Raw genomic sequence first — 19,253 nt, 5'->3', positions numbered from 1 at the left:
GATGACTTGAACTTTTGATCGATCAACTTTAATCCCATCTCCTAAAATATGACTTCCTAAAACAATCCCTTCAGTAAACATCATAAAGCATTTTTCATGACTTAATGATAGGTTTGTTTCTTTACATCTTATAAGGACTTTTTCCAAATTCTCTAATGCCTCTTCAAACGAATTACCATAAACTGTAAAATAATCCATATAAACCTCTACACAATCATGGATTAGATCGGAAAAGATTCCTAGTACTGCCCTTTGAAATGTTGCAGGTGCATTACATAATCCAAAAGGAAGTACTTGATAAGAAAAAGTTCCCCATGGACAGGTAAATGTGGTCTTGTCCTGATCTTCAGGTGCTACCTGAATCTGATTGTAACCACTAAAACCATCCAAAAATGAAAAATACTTTTTTCCTGCTAAAGTGTCTAATACCTGATCGATAAAGGGTAAAGGAATGTGATCCTTCAAAGTTGCTTTGTTCAATTCCCTGTAATCAATGCATACCCTCCATTTACCATTCTTTTTAGGTACTATAACCAAAGGAGAAACCCATCGGCTATCTAAAATTGGATAAATGAAGTTCACATTAAGTAACTTTTGGAGCTCTTCTTTCACTATCTCCCTAAGGTTTGGATTCATCCTTCTCTGAGGTTGTCTGATTGGACTACTATTTTCCTCAATGTAGATGTGATGAATGCAAGTCTTAGGGTCAATACCTTTCATATCGGTATACTCCCATGCAAATGCAGTAGAATGTTTTTGCAAGATTTTGGTTAGTTCTTCCTGTTGTGATCTTTCCAAATTTTTGTTGATATTCAATGTTTTTCCTGGAAAGATCTCAATGGCAGAACTACCAAATTCTTCCATAGAGAAAAGAGACATTTGTCTAGATGATAGATACTCAATGTCGGAATCTAACTGAAATTGTGTGTGGTCATATTCTGAAGATGTTTCAAAATTTTCTAATGTGTTCATAATTTGACTATCTTCACTAACTTCAGAAATGGTAAAGACAGGTTGTATAGTATCTTCATCATCAATCCACTCATTATCTCCTATTTCTGTAATTGCTTTTGCTGGAGGATACAGATTGAATTTCTTTGTCGAATTACCATCAGAAATATACATATCCCCAGACCTACAACTGATGAAAGCATCGACTGTGGCTAGCCAAGGTCTTCCTAAGATGAGAGGATGTCCTCCTAAATTACTCTTGGGAGTTAAAATCATGAAATCCACTGGATATTCCCAAGATTCTAAGGAGATTGAAATTTCTTCTAATACACCATCTGGTTTAATAATTGATCGATCTGCAAGTTGCAGTAAAGTAGGTGTAAAAAGAAGATTAGGAAGTTTCAGTTGTTCCATAGTCTGTCTACTCATAATGTTGATAGCAACCCCTAAATCAATCAAAGTATTTGGAATTTCAACCCCATTGATATGTGTTTTGACAATTGGACTACCGGGATCTACATACTTCTGCATAGTAATTTTTCCCATCATGATGTCTGCAATTTTCCCTACCAGGTGGATTCTTCTTGTGTCTCTAGGTTTCCTTCCTGGTCTTTTAAGACTCAACCCCTTTATTGTTTTTGCTAGAATAGGAATCTCTTTAATGGCTTGTAACAAGGGAATCTTGATACAGACATTCTTCAATTCATCTAGAAAATCATAGTTAGGCAACAAGATTTGTTTTTCCACCCCTTTGTCAATTTGTAATGTTTCAGGAAAAGAGGTGTGGATGAAGATGCAGGTTGCTCAACTATAGGAGTTGTGGGGGTTAGTTCTTTTTCTTTTTCTTTCTGAGTGTTTGGGTTTTGAAGAGATGCTTCAAAACCCTTATTGGCTTCAAGAGATTCTTCCTTAGAAATGCTTTGATTTTGGGCATCTATAGAAGGTTTATCTAGAACTCTACCAGATCTGAGTTGTACATAATTGAGAGGAACAATCATATAGGCAAGAAATTGTTGACCTTCTATCATGTAAGCATTTTGAGGGTTTTTATTATTGGGGTTTGGCAATGGTTGAGAAGGAAGTTGATTTGAATTCTGTTGGAATGGAAGCAAGAGTTGAGAATTTGGGTTTTGTTGAGAGGGTTGTTGTTGTTGAAATGGCAATGATAGTTGTGGGTTTTGATTTGGAAGTTGTGGAGCTTGTTGGTTTTGAAAAGATAGAGGATATTGATAAAATTGAGCAAATCTCCCATAAGGATTTTGCATACCTTGTACCCATGATTGAAAAGGATTTTGAGGTTGGGACCAAGGTTGTTGCCAAGGATTCCAATTTGGTGGGGGTTGAAAGTTCATAGAGTTGTTAAACCCTTGATTTTTTTTGCCCCTGCCAAGGTCTCCTTGCAACAAAACAGAGAGACTCAATTGTATTTGGATCTTCTTGAAAGACAGCTTTGAGCCCAGGAATTGAAGGACAATCCTTGGTCTCATGATTCTCTGAACAAATCGCACATGTTTCTACAACTTTTGCATCCAAGGGACATTCCCTGAGAGCATGTTTTTTTCTACATTTTGGGCAAAAGATGGCTAAAGCTTTAGCTTTTGCTTTCTGCTTATTGTGGATCTTAAGAGTGTCTAGTTGCTCACTAAGACTCCCTAAGATATCAGTTTTGAATTCATCAAGCATATTGCCAATCTCAGCCCTACTACTGATCCAGTTGCAGATTTGTTTGCTCTGATGAGAGAAGGATCTCTAGGCCCTTTTCCAGTTTTAGATTTTCCTCTTGAGAGATGGACACATAGTTCTGCTATGTCATGAAGTGGAAGTTGAGATATGTCTCCTTTTCCCATAATGTTCAAAATATCTATCCATTCATCTCTAATGGCTTTTAATAGAAGGGCTTTCAAGGTCTCCTCATCTAAGTTACTCATTTTTGCTCTTTTCAGATTGTATTGGAATCTTTCAAGTAAATCCTCCAAGTTTTCATCTTCTTTTTGTACCATTTTAAATACTTCATCCTTGTGGTTGGTAGGCATACAATAATCCATGTATCTATCCAAAAATGTTTGTTTCATATCATTCCAAGTCCTAATGGATTGAATGAGTAATCCCATGAACCATTTCAAAGCAGCTCCTTTCAATGTTGAAGGAAACAGTTTGAGTTTTTGAGAGTCTTCCAGATAATCATAGGTTCGACACACGACCTCAAACTCAAATAGAAATGTTTCAGGATCTTCATTTCTTAACCCATGAAAGTTTGGGAGGACAGATGGTGAAATATTTTTCATTGTTGCTTGAGAATCCTCATCGACTATAGGAAATCCAAATGAGTTATCTCCATCCCTATTTCCCCCATTGTTACCTCTACCTCCTCCATTATTTCCTCCTCCCCCTCCTCTACCTCTACCTCTACCAAATCCGTTAACTCCCTCTTCTGTCATGGTAGTTTTCTCAGAGGTTTCAGAGTCCTCTGGTTCCTCTACTAGTGGCGAACGAGGAGGAATTTCTCCCTCTTCTTCCTCAGGTGATTCTACTTCTTCAATTACAATGTGTCTCCCAGTAGAAGAAAAGAAAGGATCTTTTCCTAATTCAGATTCGATGGATGGTGAGGAAGAGTCTCCTAACTCAACTACTGTCTCTTGAATTCCAGGAATCCTGGGGCTAGGAGTGTAGGTTGGAGATGATGGAGGTGTCTCTTGTCTATTCCTTGAGGTAGAAGGAGTTGTAAAAATCGAACTCTTGGCTCTAGCTAAAAACCTTCCCCTAGAATCTCTTGCTCTATGCATGTCATTTTTTTATTTTTCTTCAAGTCGGGCTAATAATTCTCTTTCTAATCTTCCAGGTCACTCTAGGTACAAGAAGAGAGCATACTCAAGAAATTATTAAACCAATAACTTTCTCTTTTCTGATCCTCCAGATCACACTAAGTGCAAGAGGAGAGCATACTTTGAGAGGTTATCAATTTTCCTTCCTTGAAATTTTCTTGTTTTTTTTTTTTAAGAAATTGGCTACCTATTTTCACTTCCCCGGCAACGGTGCCAAAATGTTTGGTCAATTTAGTGTGTTCTAAATTGCTATTTAAAATGTCAATCTGGGATTCGTAAACTGACGAAGTGAAGTGTACTATATGTACAAGATAACCATTTCCTTAGTCTTTTGTTGTTTTTGAGTTTTTTAGTTTGTTTTTGGATTTATCTTTCCCTAATGTGTGATGGAAAAAATGAAAGTTAAGTATGGATGGTGATGGTGATTTCTACAGTGATTTTCCCAAACTTAAAAGTGCTCAAAAAGAAAGCTTTAAAACAACTGTAATGAAATCAATTCTTAAGAGGAAGTAAATGTATCAAATAGTGAACTAATGACAATGGCCCAGTATCCTTGCTGCTGAATGAAAAGAAAGTAAAAACTGAACTTAAAGAAACTCAAAGCAAAGAAACTAATTCACACTACTTCAACTCTTCTGATCCTTTACCCTTCAGCTCAATCTACCTTGTGGGAAGCAATCATGAACAAGTTAAGCAATATGATATCTAAATGGAAAGAAATTAAATTGCATAAAGGAAACTAATCACACTACTTCAACTCTTCTGATCCTTTACCCATCAGCTCAATCTACCTTGTGGGAAGCAATCATGAATAAGTTTAAGCAATATGATAACTAAATTGCAAGAAATTAAATTGCATAAAGGAAACTAATCACACTACTTCAACTCTTCTAATCCTTTACCCTTCAGCTCAATCTAGCTCATGGGAAGCAATCATGAATAAGTTTAAGCAATATGATAACTAAATCACACTACAATAAGTAATATTCTGATTCCTTACTAATAGAGTCACTTGACTATAGAAAGAAACCATAAACAAATGAGTAGTATGATGCCCAAGTAGTAGAAAAATAAATAAGCAAATCACAACTTGAAAAAGGACAGTGTTGGAATTAAACTTCAGAAAATGGAAATTAGCAGGAAGGACAAGATGATCTCATATGTCAATAGTTATCAAAAAGATGAAAATTTGCCCGGGCTGCCTAAGAAAACCTGCAGAAAAGCATTGATCAGCTGACAGCTATAAGAAAACAGAAGTGAACATGTAAATAGCAGTGAATTAAGAACATCAAAACAACATGTTATATACAAGCTAATGATTATGAAAACAGAAACATAATAAATTCGAATGAAAACTATACAGGGCTTTAGTGCGCAGGGGCCCTCTGCCACCTCAGCCAGTCAACGAACAGTCACAAGAACGAGCTCAGAAAAGTAGTCTTCTCATGTATTAAAGCAACAACAAAATATATAAAACAGAGTACAGTGGGGTGATAATAGCAACTGTTCAAAAATTACATCGCAAAAGCTTCTACACAACGTTCATCAATGTGTTATTTATAATGAAAAAGTGCTGAAACTAACTAACTGAATCCTATGCTATTAACTGCATTGCCAAAGACATGTAGATCTCCTCAGCCGAGATCTAGCGTAACTGTCATCATGTCTATTAAATCTTCGGAGTGGTAGCTGTTGGATTCAGGTTACGGGGATGATCTCCAGGTGTGCCGATGTCTCCGTGGGCTGAGGACTGTGCCACGTAAACTTTCACGTGCTCAAAACAGAGACGTGCCACCGTTGAATTCCTTGGTTGGCTTTGCCTTTGACCCTTGTTGACTGTGACCTTCTATGGATGATTTGGCTGATCTGAAGGGAAACGTTCCATGTACCCATCACCCGTAGCTTGCCCATGTGGCTCGTTTCTTCATAGGACACCTGTAGCATAGCTTTTAACAAAATGGTTGTGGAATCCTATGCTGGCTGCGGAAACCTGTGCTGGCTGCGGAAACTGACAAGTTTCCGCAGCTGCATGAACAAAAATCTAAACCAAACAATAGTCATAAACATAGTTAGAAAACCACGTCAGAAGCTCTTTTTAGACTATAATGCAATGATTTAACAACTTGATGGATGAAGTAAGTGGGAAAAAGAAGGCTGAGAGGGTGTATAGGAAGGTGCAGGTTTGAGGCTCAACAAGTATGAACAAGCTTGGAAAAAGTTGTTGAATCTGAGTTTGATATTGAAAGTGATTCTGCATGGACCACATTCATTAGGTCAATTTCGGTTGAACAAGGGTTAGAAAACGATTGTACAGCCTGATACGCAATTTCATAGGGACTCAAAGGCATCGCATCACCAAATGAATCCACCTCAGATTCGGAAGGTACAATCCAAGGATCATCATAAACAATAGTGTTTGATGAAATCATATGAATGGTTGTAGTAGAAGGCGATACGTTAGGAGGAGGAAAGGAAAAAGTTCCTAGTAAAGCAGAATCTTTAACTAATCCTACTCCAACATCCTTGTAGGGGATAGTTGTTTTACCGACATGCTCGATACTTTCAGAGGAGGCTAGGTCAGATGAAAAGTATGTCAACTGGTCTATAGTTATGATCTTTCCATTATAAGGAAACTTTATAAGCTGAAAGACCGATGAAAAAACAATAGTCATAGCATAAGACCAACTGAGACCCAAGAGAAGGTTGTAATCTAGAGGGGCATCAACCACTTCCACATCTAGATTAGCATTTTTGCCTTCAACCCTTATATGTAAATCCTATAGAATGCCAAAAGGATGGAACCCATAGCCATCAAAAGGCTTTAGAATCATCAGGGATTTATTGATTGTAGGAGAACCAAGCGATCTCCAACACTGGATTGACATAATACATGTTGAAGCTCCCTCATCAATCACAGTCCTAAAGCAAGGTCTGTTTTTAACTAACACTGGAATTTGGAAATCCATTTGATGAGGAAGGCGAGGTGTACTATTTTCTAAATCAAAGATTATAAGGTTTGAGTCTTGAATATCAATAGCAATTTACGTTGTGCTAGGCATGATTGCAGCACCTCCAAAGCCAACATTGCTGAAGGGGAAATAGCTAAGTCTTCAACAATGTTATAATTCTGAGCAGCTCTCGCATGCAGATTGAAAGCTGACTTTCAAAGTATACCTTTAGCAGGTGGTTTGATTACTAATTCTAGGTTAGGTTTCTCGATCTATAGCGGATCAGAACGAGGAGTTGAAGTTGATGGGTTTGAATTAGAAGATTCTGCTTCCTTACCACCAACAATACTTTTACTACCATAATCTTGCAATCGCATCGCAATCCTAACATGGGACATCATCATTATGGGTTCTTCTGAGGCATTTGAGGAAGAACCTATCATCTTACTATCTTGACTAGGAAAAGGATCCTTCAAGACAACAGGCATTTGAGAACCTTTGACGATTTTCGCAACCTCAGCGCGATGTGGGCAGTCTCTTGTAAAATGCTCTTCATCACAAATGAGACAAGGATATTGAGGTTTACGTTTCTCGTCAGTAGATTCAGTTTTATCTGATTTCTCTTTCGAATTTTGCTTATTTTTCTTCTTCCCCTTCTTTTTACTGCCGGATTTTGATTTGGCCGTAGATGATTCTACAACATGAATACCGGCAGGAATTTCAGTGGAAGAGTCTCTCGTCAGGGAATCTGGTAAAGTTATAATAGGAGAAGAATTCTTTGAAGATTTCTTCTTACTTTTGGTATTAACTGAACCAATCATACCGTCAGCGGCATGAGACCCTGAAGGAGCTGCAGTTATTTGATTTTTTTTAGGAAGGTCGGGGATTTTTTTGTGTAAAGTACTCAAATGCGTATAAATGAGATCAAGGTACTGAGCTTGATCAATTACTTGCTCTTCAGTAACAACTCCTGCCTTAGCTACATCCTCAGTGATTTTAGGTAATAATGATTTAACAAACCATTCAGCTAAAATTTGATCCAGAATAAAAACATTCACTAAACATTGTCGACGTCGCCATTCACTAATGTGATCTGAAATATAAGTGGACGTTGACTATTTTAATGAAGTTAATAATTATGTGCCATTGTCATATCTGACAGGCAACTAAAAATGAGTTAAGAATGAAGTAGCTAGCTGACTAAAGTTATAAAAAGAGGCTCGCGGTAACTCAATGTACCACTTGGCCGCAAGACCAATCAGAGTGCATTGAAAAAGACATAAACAAATTGAATCATCTATAATGGAGTTAGATGCACACCAGAGGTGATAAGTCATCACATGGTTTGACAGATCCTCTCCTGATTTACCTTCAAACTTTGGGATATTACTGGGCAACTTATTCAGCATTGGTGGCCAAAACGGAAGATAATTAATTGGATCGTTCGTAAGGCACGACAAATCAGGCAAGTCCAAAGTTGCAATGAACGGTAACTGATGGTTAGGGTCTCAAAAACCCTAGGTCGTAAGACCAGCCCCAGGAGGAGCATATCCTGGATAACTTGGATTTGGAATTACATTTGGGATATTACATCTTCCCGAAAATCCAGGATTAACCGGACCGTACTAGGGTTGTTAAGGTTGCTAATAAGTATATTTAGGGTATGGTTGATACTAGTAGATTGGGCTTTGAACAACAAGACCAAATTGGTACTGTCCCTGGTACGGTTGATAAGTAAATTTAGTTTGAATTGTCACAACCGTACTTGGACCAGGTTGTCCTGCAGGCATCTGAACCGAAGTCTGAATTGTGGGTCCAAACTGAGGTAAAGATGCTTGAGGAATTGATACATGAATAGTAAAAACCAGAGTTGTCGATACTCCAGAAGTAGGTGGGGTAGATTGAACAGAAGCTGCAGTAGTTGCAGCAGTTGTTTGAGGCGGAGTTCGAGGCAAACTAGGCCCAGACTGATCAGCTACACCAGGTGTAGAAGTTTGAATAGTAGGCTGGACGAGTTGCTAGGTTGAACCAGAAACTAAAGGTTGTCTAGATTGAGATGACAACTGCACATTTGGTTGCAAAATCTGTCGAGATTGAGATGGATCCCACACCATGTTCATTCTGGGGTATTGACCCATAGAAGGTTGAACATATTGAGGACCGTAACCGAGTTGAGTGTAGGGCTGATAATTTAAAGGTACATTTCCAGCTCCTTGTACAAATGATTGACCAAAAGGTGGTTGTAAACCTTGGGTTGGGTACTGACCTTTAGGTTGATAACCTTGAGGCACGTACTGAAACTGGGGTTGACCTTGAGGTATATATTGATACTAGGGTTGACCTTGAGGTACGTACTGAGTCTGGGGTTGACCTTGAGGAATGTACTGTCCTGAAGGTATGCATTGTCTTTGAGGTTGCCCCCCGGTCAGTAACTGACTACCTTGAGGTTGCCCCCCAGGCGGTAATTGAGTACCTTGAAGTTGCCCCCTAGGCAGTAACTGACTACCTTGAGGTTGCAGATTTGGAATGGTACCTGACATCATAAGAATGTCTTCTACACTCAACAGTTTATTTCCGTTATTACCAGTTGATAGCCCATGTTCAATGGGCTGAGGAGATGCTCTTGAAAAAGTACCAGTGAGTGACTGATACCTAGAAGGAACAGAAGGACCGCCATACAAAAATGTTTCTGGTGATTGGGAAAACATGGATGACTGTCTTGACATATTCAAAGGAGGATAATAACCTCTAGGTGTTGGATGAAAAGGAATATGAGGTGGTGAAAAACTTAGACCAGGATTTTCTAAAAAGTTGTGTTGTTGGGAAAAGTATCCAATACGGAATGACCCTATCCCACTCTAAGGGTGATAGTACCTCAGCAACAACCGAATGAAAAGCTATTTGAGATTACTTCTTTATGAGATGTAAGAGAGGGGAGAAAGAGATCCACTAACCGTTGTCTTCCGCTAATGATTGATCCAATCTTCTCTCTTTGCTGCTTGCTCCCAACTCCTTGCTCTTTCACTGGCCCAGCTACACTAAGATCCTGCAAAATGACAAGAGAGGGAAACTACAAGAAGCATACATTCATAATTGATTCAAGGATTAGAATAAATCAAATATACAAGTATCAATACGCCATTGAGACACATGCATATAGAAGAACTTCAAATGCTTTATTAATGGAAGAAGTAAAGTTCTGAGAGTGTTACAACCATAAGAGGCCCAATCCAGCAACACCTCCCAGCAGAAAGAAATCTCCTCTTCACCTCCTTCAAGCAAATCACCCAATAGTTCTATACTCAAACCAACAGCACTTCCTTACATTCACAAGATTCCAGCCTCCTTAGACCTCATGAGAGAGCTTTATATATAGGAGTTTTGGAGAAAGGATGAGTCAGCTTGAGGCTGGCATGAAGCTGACTAGTGTCCTTTCCCACTTCAGTTATTCTTCAGTTATTGAGTCCACTTGGAGGTTCTTGCTTCCACTTGGAGATCTAGATCCTCTTACTCACCACAAGGCGAATTCCCTGATCCAAGTGTCATTTTGGAAGCTTCCTGGGCATTTGACACATTGAGGAATGACTGTGCCACTTGGCCAATCTCGCCCAGCGCAGGTAGCCTTCATTGCTTTTGACATTCAGCGCAGGTACAAAGTGGAGCAGTTGACATTCAGCGCAGATGCTCAGTGGAGCAGTTGACATGATCCAGAATTAGCTTGTTTTTGAGTGTTTTCAGGTGGAGAACTGATATTTAGTGCTGTGGTTTGCTGACCTTGTTCCTTTAGGGGTAGGAACAACATGTTTAGGGACTTTGGATCCCTTAGATTATTGAAATTTCATGATTCATGTTGTTAGGCACAAAAATGTCTATAACAGTTGCCCCCTAAAGTATGAGGTCGTTTATCGGGTGAAATGCTTTATCAGGAGGATCCGAAGTTCATTCAATCGCTGAGAGGTGACCTGTAATAAAATACAATACAATACATTATTTTTCATTCTGCTTTCATGATCTAGCTGAGGCGGGCATTCCCATGCTCAGCTTTATAAATTCATTTTGGTACATAGAACAGACGATCGTCTGATGGTAGACTGATAATTCTCTGCTGAAATTATCATCCTTTGAGTAGGATGATCATCTGCTGTAATGATGTACATATCAATTGTCTTTATATTTCCTGAATATATATCGCAGCCCGGATGGATGAAACTAGATCCGGGGTCTTCAAACTTGTTCGATCTTCACTCTAAGTACAAGTCGATCCATGTGAGAATTGCGCTGAAGTCGAACATGGAAAGACATCGCTTGATTACCGGTCAATAATGTAAACCGTTAACAAGCGCGAGAGGAATCACCGATAATGAAAATGACCCTCAAGGTACTGCAGTACAATTCGCGTGGTGTGAATAAAGGACTTGGCGTCGAACACCACGCAAAATCTTCTGGTCAAAGGTCATTGATGTATACCTGTCGCCGGAAGTGTCAAACTTGCCATTGAGGCATGCAAGCTTCAAAGTACTGAGGGGGTTTGTTCCTAGATCAACTTCTTGGATAATGAGCTGAAGTCGACAAGAAGCGATCCGTCAAAGGAGGGCCTTAATGAATCCCACATCAGTGACACGGAACGGAGCTAATGATTTTAGTGGAGGTGAAAACAATCTGTGAGATATGATTCAGGGTGGCGATCATGGGTGGATGAAGGATAATGTATGGCAGTGGATGGGACACGGTTGACTCTTTCTGAACAACATCTCTTGAACATATAACGACACTGATGCGATGGATCGGTAGCATTACCCCAAATGTGGATGGTTTGGCGAAGACCATGGTGATGAGACTGGTGAATGAAACAACCCAACCTGATGTGATACGGAGGACAAAGTGTCATGTTCAAGAGCGACTTGCTACCATTAAAGCTTTGAGGTTCTCCCAATTTTTCCCAGTCATTTCTGACCAGTACCTCTTTATTTTTGTCAAGCTTGAGGAGGATAACATATGCTTGTTCTATAACCTGCCCTTCGGTCAAGCCCATCGCTATGTTTTAACGAGCCTAGCGATAGGGAAACTCGTTCTCGTCTAAAGACAAGTTTGTCGCTATTTAATCATTTTAACGAGTCTAATGACAAGGAAAACTCAGTCCTTTTCATTTTTAGAGAGTCTGAAAAGGTACAGAAAGTCAACTCCAAAATTCCTTTTTCGTCATCTAATTCCTTAAGTCCGAAAAAGTATAAAACAATACAGAAGGGATGAGTTTTCGATAATTTTAACGAGCCGAATAAAACAAGCGCTCGACCTTTTTGTGTAATAATCCCTCGGGTCCAAAAAGATTAAAATCTAGAGGAGGGATAGCTCTTCCGGTCGCTTTAACGAGCTAGAAGGCCAAAACTCGGCAAACTTTTCATATTTTACGAGTCAGGAGAAAAGAGCTCAAAGAAGACTCGTCTTTTGAGGAACGAGTGATAAACAGGGATAGCAGCAGATTCCAGGTACAAGTTGGAATTTTCCAATCACGGTAGTGTCACAAGGATGGCTAAGTGAAATCACTCTTCGCAGCTGTTCCTCAAAATGGGTAAACAATCATATGGAGGTGAACGATTGGCCAAATGGAATGGAGGTGGCGGGTGCAAACACGACCAAGGCTTTTTATGGCTAATAAATTTATGATCACAATGGTTATTTACCGGGATGGGTTCATTTTTTAATGAGCTTGAATGCGCCCAAACACTGCTCAATGCTTATGTTTATTTTTTAACGAGCATGAATTCCGCGTTAAAACTGCTCGGACTTATGTTTATTTTTTAACGAGCATGAACTATGTATTAAAACTGCTCGGATCTCGCTTTTCTATTTTTTAACGAGCATAAATTCCGCGGTAAAACTGCTCGAATCTTATGTTTATTTTTTAACGAGCATGAACTATGTGCTAAAACTGCTCGAATAATTTTGCATGCCCCCAGCATAATAATGCAAACGAGGCGCATGCCCCCTAGACTTCAGGGGGTCGTTTCATTTTTTAATGAGGTTGACTCAATAAAGAACTATCCTCTTGACTCTTTATTTCATTTTTTAACGAGGTTGACATGAGATAGGAACTATCCTCGAAGCTTTGGATCCATTAGAAATAGAAGGTTTCATATTCCACTGTGGCCATTTCTGCCAGATTACTTGGAGGCGGTAAGGCAAAAGTACCCATTAAAGTAGGGTCTTTTAGGAAAATGACTCCGATATTTTGGAGAGGATGATTGCTTCTATGGATCTTTGGAATGCTTCCTGTTATGAATGGTGGTACGACTTCTGTCGAAGTTGTTGTCGAACTGCTTGGTTGATCTTTTCCTTTGCCGTTTGACAACTGCGGATTCCCGCAATCTTTGCTTCTTGTCGAAATCAAAGCATCATCCTGTTGCTTGGAGGTCGACAACATTAGTACCTGGCACCGGGAAGCATTTTCACTATCAACCAGATTTTGACCTGGATTCGGAAACGGATCAGTTAACACAGCTGGAGTTTGTGAATTCTTTAAGAATCTTTTAAACTCAGCTTTGTATGGACAGTTTGCCGTCCAATGATCCTCGTCACATATCAAACATGGACTTTTTGGTTTTCCTTTCCAAGGAGAGCTCGAAGAATTTTTTTCAGGAGATGACTCACCCTGTTTCTTCTTCTTCTCTCTGTTTTGCTTTTTCTTGCTTCCTGGTTGATTGGTTTCTTTGCCTCTATCTTCTGATACGACATTTACTTCCGAAGCAAGAATTTCTTCTTTTGCATTTTGATCCGAATTCTTACGGGCTTTCTTTGACGAAGCCTTTATCGATTTCGCGTTTGCCGTGCCAATCACACCGTCACCGGCATGAGAGTCACTATTTGATTTAGGAGGGGGAGGAATTGAAAACTCTGGTCTAGGGGCGTCAGGTATTTTGTCATAGAGTGTGCCGGACTGAGTATAAACTAAGTCCAAATACTGTGCACGAGCAATTACTTGCTCCTCTGTTACAACTCCCCCCTTGGCCACATCTTCCGTAATAGCCGGAAGTAACGACTTTATAAACCATTCAGTTAATAGCTGATCGGGAACGTATGCTTTCACCATCCTACGACGACGACGCCACTCATGTATATGATCAGATATATGGGTAGCAGTTGTCTGTTTGAAGTTGGTTAATATTTCTGTTCCCGTTTCATACCTTATCGGTAATTGAAAATGTGTTAAGAAAGTCGTGGCTAGGGAACTAAAATTGTCGAAAGAAGCTCTTGGCAATTCAATATACCATTTAGCCGCTGGACCTGTCAATGTCCTCTGAAAAAGGCGAAGCCTTATCGAATCGTCGTTAAGGGTGTTTGACGAACACCACAGATGAAAAGTCATCATGTGATTCGATGGGTCTTCACCTGGATTTCAATTGAATTTAGGAATGTCAGATGGAAGTTTATGAGGAATCACTGGCCACCAAGGGGCATAAGCAATCAGATCGTTGGTTAACCGGTGTAGATCGGGTAACTCTAAAGTTGCCACGAATGGTAACTTTTGATTCAGGTTAGGTGAAGCGTAACCAGGGTATGATGGAATCGCTTGAGCAGTGGGTCTTTGCATACCAGCATAATGTAATTGATGTTGGTATGACTGATACGGTTGGTGGACTTGACCACTGTAAAGTGGTTGGTTTTGACCGTTTTGGATATACGGTTGTCCACTGTTCGCAAAGATCTGCTGCTCAGAACCTTGGTACACTTGTTGGAATTGCAGTTGTTGGTATTGTACAAGCCATGGTTGTGACGCCATGTTTTGTTGTGCTATGCTAACCGCTGGACCAAGGTGTGGGGTAATTGTACCCGTTTGGACCTGTGTCGCCCCACCAGTTGGCGATTGTGGTTGTGACCCATGATCAAGTGGCTGTTGCATTACAACCTGAGAAATCTGATGTTGGCATGCAACAGGTATCGCTTGAACTTGTGACACTGTTACAATAGCCGGTGTGGTTGGGATGTTCGTCATAGGTACACACTGATGCATGGAATATACAACCCTTGGTTGTTGAGGTAGCATAGGTACCCAACTACTTGACGCAATTCCAGTATAACCTGAACATTGTTGTGAACTCACGTATGAGTACCCTCCCGGAGGGGGTAATGAAAGGGCATATTGCCCCCCATACGGTATCAATCCCGAACTCAAGGGGATTGATTACCTAGATTGACCTCCAAATGGATCAATTTGGCGAGTTTCAACATAAGAGTTGCCGGGTATTACTCCGGATGAACAAACTGGAACAGACCATACTGTTGAAATAGTCCCTTGGTGGACTCCTTCTAGCGGTTGTGAGCTAGTTGGGACAGCTGGTATGCCGGCAAACATCGTCGGAGTGACGGCAGGGACTTCTGTTGTCGCTGTGTCATTTGACACAGTCCTAGATGATGATGGTTGTTCAGACATTTTAAGTCTATCCAATAGATTGCCTAGCGATTCTATAGGGACTTCCACTTGTGGTGGATTAACCTCCGATGAAGGAAATAGAGTGACCCCGACTCCAAAATGAGTTGGAGTACTTGCTTGTGGATCCTCTGCAATTTCCTCTATTGCAATCAAACCCAGTGGGAGAGGAAGACCGTCAGGTCCATAAAATATTTCTGGTGCCGAAGAAGTGGTTGATTCGATAGCGACAGTTGTTTGAGGAACAAAACTCTCTGGACCGGTTACAGATGGAACTGGTTCAGTTATGCAAGTATTTGCCCCCAGACTAGGATCAGTATTACTATCCTTCTGTGGCTGTTGAACTTCTTCTATAGAGGCAGGGTTTCCAGAAATGTCAGGAGTAATCGGAACCTCAGATGTAGTTGGAACACTTGTCTTAACTTTTAAAGGAGATTTTGAACCGGTTAAACGAGTTCGCTTTGTCCGTACTGTTTTCGATTCTGGAGACAAAGACGGTTGACTCGTAAGCCTCCGCGAACGACGGGGTTTCAATTAACTTTCTTCCACGATTGCGGATTACTCGATCAACCAAAATATTAAAAGGGGAAATTTGTGTTTCCGAATTGAATGAATTTTATTAGACGCTTTTAGACACAACTTGCTTTTTCACTTTTTAAGAGTCGAGAAAAAGCTAAAGATGACTCTAGTCTCCTTCGATGTATTAACGAGCCCGAAGTGACAAATGCTCAGTTGGACTTTTTCAGTTATAGAGTTTGAAAGAGGCCAAAAGAAACTGCTCTGGAGATCTAGGCAGAGGGTGTGCCAAACCTTTCGCAAAACCACAGAATACGTTTTACGGTACGGGTGGTCGATCTTCGTGAATGCTGTGTTCACTGCATTGCGATCAATAGGGCGGCCGACACGGCTTCCTATGGATAAAAGATATATGCCTATAGGGGTCTCCCAATATATACGTGACGGTACGTGGGAGCACAAGTCCGTATTAGTGCCACCGACTCTCAGGAGGAATCACCCACCTTCGTCGAGATCGACAGTCACTACGTTTAACGACGCCGGAACACGTCTCTAGCTTAGACCTCTATGTGTTTGCGTTATGTTTCAAAGCGTTGTTAGGTTCATTCAATATATTTTAAGTTGATCTTTTTTAAAGTTTGCCTTTCAAGGTTCACCACGAGATGTTTTGATACAAATTCCTAAATGCAGTCTAAGATGAGAAGCAAGCTTTTTCAATCTTTTCGACTTATGAAAATCTTAACTACTAAGGGAAAAGAGAGACAAAATCTTTTCACACAGATCAAAGAGCATACACTAATGCACTTTTTCCCTAAATCAACATACAAACTTATATGCAAAATGCAAAAAGCAGGTATTTCTTTTCTCTTTCTTAATGTTGATGCGATACAAAAAGAAAGCTGTTGTATAACTTTGAATTCAATTTCAAGTGAAAGCAAACAAGTTTGTCCAAAATCAAAAGACACCTTAAGATTTACTTGTTTCGACACTAGAAATATATAAATTCAAACCATATGACGAAAGCAAAAGCTCAATCAGCTATGAACAGCAAACAAACTAACTCTTAAGATCAAAACGACACTTTATCACAGGTCTAGATCTAAGAGGCCACAGCAAGACTAGTTCACTTTCGTTATGGGAAACTGCAAATGGTATAAGAAATACACAAAGAACAAACACAGTTTCTTTATACAACCGAGGCGGAATAGTGGCAAAGAAAGTTGGTTTCAGATAGGTACATTGACTGGTAACAGGCTGCAAAAACAAGGGTGAAAACAGGGCAAGAAACAGCAGGAAACCCCAGTAGCACAAGGCAAGACTGGTTCAGCGCAGGTGGTACACTGTCACTTTGACCTTCAGCGCAGGTAGCCCCTTCGGGAACTGCGCTGAAATGCAGATAGCCTTCACACAGCCTGCACTAAAGAACGAAACTTTCGTTTCTCTTGGTTTCCGGGTCACAGATTGCTCAAAAATTCACAGTTTTTGGCCAAATCAGAAGCTATCAGTCAAGTACAAACTAAGGGATGACAAGGAGGATGAAAAGCTATCACTAAGAGCTTATTATAGTCCTTGTGGATCAGCTCTTCAAATCATAAACTTGCCTAGAAATTGAGCTAGAGTAGCTGCCCTCTACTTTGCATTTGAAAGATCCAAATGCAGTTCGATTCGGTACTCCCTGTGTTTATGAAATGAATAGAAAAAACACAAACAACCAACAAGATAAGATCCCCAGTGGAGTCGCCAATTTGTTGTTGGGAAAAGTATCCAATACAGAATGACCCTATCCCACTCTAAGGGTGATAGTACCTCAGCAACAACCGAATGCAAAGCTATTTGAGATTACTTCTTTATGAGATGTAAGAGAGGGGAGAAAGAGATCCACTAACCGTTGTCTTCCGCTAATGATTGATCCAATCTTCTCTCTTTGCTGCTTGCTCCCAGCTCCTTGCTCTTTCACTGGCCCAGCTACACTAAGATCCTGCAAAATGACAAGAGAGGGAAACTACAAGAAGCATACATTCATAATTGATTCAAGGATTAGAATAAATCAAATATACAAGTATCAATACGCCATTGAGACACATGCATATAGAAGAACTTCAAATGCTTTATTAATGGAAGAAGTAAAGTTCTGAGAGTGTTACAACCATAAGAGGCCCAATCCAGCAACACCTCCCAGCAGAAAGAAATCTCCTCTTCACCTCCTTCAAGCAAATCACCCAATAGTTCTATACTCAAACCAACAGCACTTCCTTACATTCACAAGATTCCAGCCTCCTTAGACCTCATGAGAGAGCTCTATATATAGGAGTTTTGGAGAAAGGATGAGTCAGCTTGAGGCTGGCATGAAGCTGACTAGTGTCCTTTCCCACTTCAGTTATTCTTCAGTTATTGAGTCCACTTGGAGGTTCTTGCTTCCACTTGGAGATCTAGATCCTCTTACTCACCACAAGGCGAATTCCCTGATCCAAGTGTCATTTTGGAAGCTTCCTGGGCATTTGACACATTGAGGAATGACTGTGCCACTTGGCCAATCTCGCCCAGCGCAGGTAGCCTTCATTGCTTTTGACATTCAGCGCAGGTACAGAGTGGAGCAGTTGACATTCAGCGCAGATGCTCAGTGGAGCAGTTGACATGATCCAGAATTAGCTTGTTTTTGAGTGTTTTCAGGTGGAGAACTGATATTTAGTGCTGTGGTGTGCTGACCTTGTTCCTCTAGGGGTAGGAACAACATGTTTAGGGACTTTGGATCCCTTAGATTATTGACATTTCATGCTTCATGCTGTTAGGCACAAAAATGTCTATAACAAGTTCGTCAACAAGACGTACCAAGCGTCCCTCCTAGGTGGACTATAAAAGATTGATTCACGCTCCCTAAGTTCTAAAGTTGGTTGATTTTCAAGGATAGATATACCTTCTTCTGGACTAACAAGTTCTTCAATAGAAATGAGTCCAGAAGGAAGATTTTGGGTAATGATCCTTCCTACCCTAGGTGAACCCGGACCACTAGAAGATGGAGAAGCAAATCCTAAAGATGAAGTAGCAGCAGGTTCAGTTTCAAGCTCCGAAATTTCAGGTTCTTCAGCTAATTCACTAGTAGAAGAGACACTACCAGTAACTTTGGAAAATGAAATTGGTTCAGACATATACTTTGTTGCTTGAACTTGATAATCAGGATGAAAAACTAAAGAAGATTCTCTTTCTTCCAACGACCCAACTCTACTATCACTTGGAGTTACAAGAGCTCGTAGCCCTTCAAGCTAGCTTGGTGAATACTCAGGAGGTTGCCCCCAAAGTTTGCGGGATTGTCTCGGTAATTCAACCACGATTAAATATTTTAATTACTTCACACGCAAACAAAGAAAAATCTCAATAAAACCACCTAAAGTCTCTAAAGAACCAAACAATTTGAATCACATGCCTAAAAAATCTAGGAGTTCAAACCACACACAAACAGTAACTTTCCATACCAAAAACACTAGTCGGTGATGAAATCGAACGTCGCATAATTCGATACAGAAAGGGTGGTTGGAACAGTTACCCTGGCAACCTGCTTAATGAAACAGACTGGCACAAGTTTCTTCACTAAAC

This window comes from Pinus tabuliformis, chromosome X, assembly GCF_031772625.1.
Source record: "Pinus tabuliformis cultivar Carrire ecotype Pingquan chromosome X, CPIR1, whole genome shotgun sequence".
Taxonomy (NCBI): Eukaryota; Viridiplantae; Streptophyta; class Pinopsida; order Pinales; family Pinaceae; genus Pinus; species Pinus tabuliformis.
The sequence above is the reverse complement of the archived record's forward strand: the minus strand, read 5'-3'. Positions refer to the sequence as shown.